Here is a 5,212-nt window from a genome sequence, read left to right as displayed (position 1 = left end):
CAAAGATTCCCGAGAAGTTCAAATGGTAGGCCGAAAGATTTGATGGGTCAGGGGACCCCAAGGCTCATCTCAAAGTCTTTCTCAACATCGTTAAATCATTGCAAATTATGAAAACCAGATGAGGCAAGCCTTCATGTTAACCCTATCAGGACCAGCACTAAGGTGGCTCACCGAGTTGGTGTCTTTCTAAACTCAAAATTGGGCGACAATGGTGAAAGGCTTCACTAAGAAATACTCATACAACACCAAAGTGGATGTGAAGCGACGAAGCTTGAGACATTGAGACAATAGCCTAGAGAAGGATTCACCGCCTTCTTGATGAGGTTTAGGGATTAGGCCATCTAGATGGCAGATTGTCCTTCGGAAGCAAAGCAAGTAGAAATGTTGATTGAAAACTTGTCAATGCCTTATTATGATGTCCTTTACTATCAACATCTACAAACTTTTGATGCCTTGATAGCCACCGGTACATATGTGGAAAATAGAATCCTAAGGGAAGCTCAGTATCAAGGATATTCCCAAGATGCAAGGAAGAACACTAGAGATGGATAGGGAAAGGGTCCCGAAACTAATGTGGTAGGTGTGGTCCAACTGTCAATCTCACCTGTCACCTCTTTACAACCATTTATGACACAAGCAAATGCCCCTGCTCAGAAGGCTTCTTGCCCAAGGAGACAGTTCATGGATTTGGGGATGCTTGTGACAGCAATGTATGAAAAGCTAAAGAAATAAGGATTGCTAGGGTTAGTGGCTCCAGGAGTAATCAACAACCCTCCCCCAGCTTGGTATAGAGATCATGAATATTGTGTCTGCTATACTAAGAAGGGGCACAACACTAAAAGATGCATAGGTCTCCAGCATGCAATCAAGGATTTGGTAGACAATGGGACTATTGAAGTCAAGGTTAAGTAATATCCTAGTGTCAATACCAATCCCCTCCTGGATCATGGAATCGTTAACATGATGGCGACAACGAGTGATTGGAAAAATTAGGATCCTAAGTTCTATGATCCGACTCATTTTATTAGGGATGCCAAGAAATATCAAGAGGAAAGGCATGTTGAATGGAAAGAAAAGTTCCAGCTTTTGTAAAGATTGTCCCTTCCTCTAGAATTAATAGGGCACATCTATGAATTCATTAACAATGCTTGTCAAAAGAAGTGCGACTCCTTCCAAAGGGCCGTTCACATGTATTAGTTGGATAAACACTTTTGTCAGCCCATGCTCTATGATCATGTGAACAACCTAGATGGAGAAGAAACAGAGAGTGATCCCACTCAACTCATTGTATGTCGAGTTCGGAAGAATCACATGAAGGCTCCTAAAAGAGAAGGGTCATCAGAAGAAGGATCAAAAGATTAGACATCCGCCATTCATCCTTCCTCATCAACAAAAGAATCCACCGCACTATACCTCTAACCTTCATCATATTACCAACCTCCACTATATCATCAACCTTCACCACACCATCAAGGAGAAGGGGCCTCATCATCTTATCACCCCCTATCTTCCTCACAATACCCTATTTCTTATGTCACATCACCTTCATATCACCCCACCTCATATCCCACATCACCCTCATACCAATCCCATTCTCAAGGTTCGGTGTAAAACCTAAAAGAAGGATGGATGGACAGGTACAGTTGGAAGGATATGCTTGCATTACCAGACTCCCCAAAGATTAGCTCGTCAACAGGATCAGTGAATGCATTAGGAGAATGCTGAGATGGTGATCCCACTTCTCTAATTCAGCCAACTATATCTTTAGAGGACAATCAGGAGATAATTGAAGAGATTATAGATGATCTTCTCAGAGCAGTGGCAGCATTGGCCATTGGAGAACAGGTTACAGAGTACACCTCCCTAATCCATATAGGGAGTGACACAAAGGATGATGAATCAGGGCTGACCTAACTTCGAGCCAGTGACATCAAGCCTAACCCTGTAGGAATCTTCTGATCCATACAATTTGAATACTACGACTTTTGGATGCAGGAGAATTTGAAGGTCAGGGGGAATCTAATGAGGAATCAAGTGAGGGGGAAATTAGTGAAGAGGATGATGATGATGATGACGATGACGATGATGATGAGGACGAGAGTGAAGATGAGAATGATGGAGATGACTCCAATTCTCAAATGGATGATGGGTACCCAGATTGGGATGACTCTCAGGGGCCTTGGGACAATAATGAAGATGATGAATCAGAGTATTATTCACCTAGGGATCCAGGAGGATATTCGGTGTATGCAATCAGTGAGGATGACCTGATGGTTAATCCCACAAATGCTATTCAGTCGGCATTCACAATTCACATGGAAGGAGATGAGCCGGCATCGGATTTAGAAGAAAGTGAAAGGTATGAGATCACTTTTGAAGGTGAAGGAAATCCTATAGCTAAACACATGGCTTATGTCTATAATCATATGGTTGACATCAAACTCGAGGTTGATGAGATTGATCAAATGTTAGGTGAAGTAGCCATTGGTGAACAATGCTATGTCGGGCAATTGCGGATCCTTGAAAAAACAAGGGGACATGCTGCCACACATGTAGAAATGATAGATGCAACAGTTGTGCAACTTTCCAATCCAGTCAAGAAGGTGTGAACCAGGGCCCTTAACATTCATGGAGGACCTCGACTTCCCACCCTAAGTAGGGAAGAAGAATAAAAAAGAGAGGATGATCCTATGGTAGGAATCATTACTATAACAAATAGTGATGATGAAGAGTGTTATCCTACAGAGATCATTGTGAAGAAACCTGTCAATATGATAGAAACTCGAATTGGAAGAGACTACAAGGGCAAGGCCCTAGCCGTAGAATAGTCAAGGACTAACGAGGTAGGAACTAGTGGCTTGAAGAAAGAGCCTGAGAATCCAGTCTTGGCTCATCTCAAGAAGTCCCAAGCTAATATCTCGATTTGGGGATTGTTGATGACCTCCCCCCACACCGTGAAGCAGTCTTGAAGTCTCTCATCAATGTACAAGTGTCAATCGAGATAAATCCAGTACACCTCTTGCACATAGTAAGGGCAATATATGTAGTACAATCATTGATGTTCTCAGACTCTGAACTCCCAAAAGGTGCCCAACACAATAAAGCTCTACACATTACGGTAGAATGTCTTGACAAGGTGGTTCCCCTAGTTCTCATTAACAATGGGTCCACTTTGAATGTTCTACCTTTGAGATTGACAAAGAGTATTGGCATCAACCCTAAAAAGATGAGGCCGTCAAACCAAACCATATGGGCATATGACAACAATAGGAGGAAAAACCTTGGCATCCTCACCATCGCCGTAGTGATTGGGCCAATGAAGTTTGATATTGATTTCTAGATCATTGATATACTGGCATCTTTCAACATGCTCTTAGGAAGGCCTTGGCTACATCATGCGAAGGTTGTATCCTCTAGTCTCCATCAGAAAATGAAATTCATTCATGAAGGGAAGGTGATTACAGTAGCCGGGGATCCCGAAGTGGTGAACACCTTAGCCAATATTGAAAATGGAGAAGAACAAGACTAGGAAGTTCAATTTAGTGGTTTTGAAATAGAGGAAACTTGTGCAGCACTCACTAAGGAAATGTCAGATGAAAAGATTCTGGCTAACTATGAAGCTATATGGAGTCCTCTGGTGAATCAAATGATGGAGAACATGCAATACTTTCTAGGGATGGGATTGGGAAGTATCATAAGGGTATTTCAAAATTACCTACTCCAGTGGTTAGCAAAGGAACGAGTGGTCTTGGGTACATTCCTTAAACCCCCAGACTAAGGAGCAAGAATGGCAACAAAGGGCAGAAGGTACTAAGGATGACTAGGAAAATCTCTGCCTCTTACTACCCTACTCTCAATGGGTACTTCGTAAGGGAAGGAGAAGAATTTCCCTTTTGCAGAAATGTTGAAACATGATTTGATGAAACTGTTGCAAAAATATAACCAGGATTTGAGTTATTCTTTCAAGATGAGTTCGACTGGGTAACTCATGAGGTAGAGCAACAGCAAATGCTAGCCAAAGAAAATGATCAAGACAGTTGCATCACCGGAATAGTAGAAGTATCATTTGATTGAAAACGTGTTCTCCTCTAACAACCCCAAAACACTGATCCAGTCAAAGGAATTGCCAAGTCCCCGAGTACACTTGAAGAGGGAATGGGAGAAAAAGATAAGACTCGTCTAGAGTCTACAACTTCCCATAGATTTGAAAAGTCACATCTGTTCCTTTCTACAAAACCCAAGAGCTCAGGAGTTATATGAGCTCAAGCCCGGGCCTTTTTGAGGAAGAAGCACTTATGCAAAGCAACGAAGAGCATAAAGAATGATGGTCTGCATGCACTATGTCTGAATCAACTACAGTGGGAAGAACCATGATGGTGGTCAGAAATGTGACTAAGGAGCAAGGATAGCTTCAATCAGTAGGCTAAAAAAATTGGACTTTATGAAGAAACAAGTATCTGATGTCAGCACCCATGAAGAGATAACCGTGACTTTTCTAGAAGAAGAAGAAAGTTCCTTACCACATCTGTTCATCCACTGAGCCATTGACCCACTCCTAAACTGGAAAACCACTAGAGAAAATTTTAAGTTTACTCATGCTACTAAGTCAACCACCCTGAATACCATTGATAAAAGCATCAAGCCCATTATCAAGTCTATAGTCGAGTCAGTTGTTGAGTTTTCTGATTATGAGTCGGCCTTCCCTCTCGAGGAAAGTCCAGAGTCCATGTATGACAAGTCTGTTACTCCTTCTTTCATGAATAAAATTTTTGATTCTTAGTATGACATGCCTCCTTTTTTTGATGATGATCTTAATAAAATAGTGCAAACCAAGGAAATCCCAAACCCATACGTGAGGATACTCAGGTTATTAATCTAGGAACCGACCAATGCCTTTGAGAGGTAAACATTGGCACTACCCTAGATGACGAAGAAGCAGAACTGATGATTAGTCTTCTGAAGGAATTCATCGAGATCTTTGCTTGGTCTTGTGATGATATGCCTGGTATAGACCCCAACATTGTACAACATTGTTTACCAACCTACCCTAGGGCAAAGCCAGTCAAGCAGAAGCTCAGAAGGATGCGTCCAGAATGAAGTGAAAAGATCAGGGAAGAATTTATAAAGCAATGGAATGCGGGCTTCCTACAAATGGTAAAATACTCCCAATGGTTGGCCAGCATTGTACCGGTGCCAAAGAAAGATGGCAAGG

Source organism: Macadamia integrifolia, chromosome 7 (assembly GCF_013358625.1).
Source record: "Macadamia integrifolia cultivar HAES 741 chromosome 7, SCU_Mint_v3, whole genome shotgun sequence".
NCBI classification, from domain to species: Eukaryota; Viridiplantae; Streptophyta; class Magnoliopsida; order Proteales; family Proteaceae; genus Macadamia; species Macadamia integrifolia.
The sequence above is the reverse complement of the archived record's forward strand: the minus strand, read 5'-3'. Positions refer to the sequence as shown.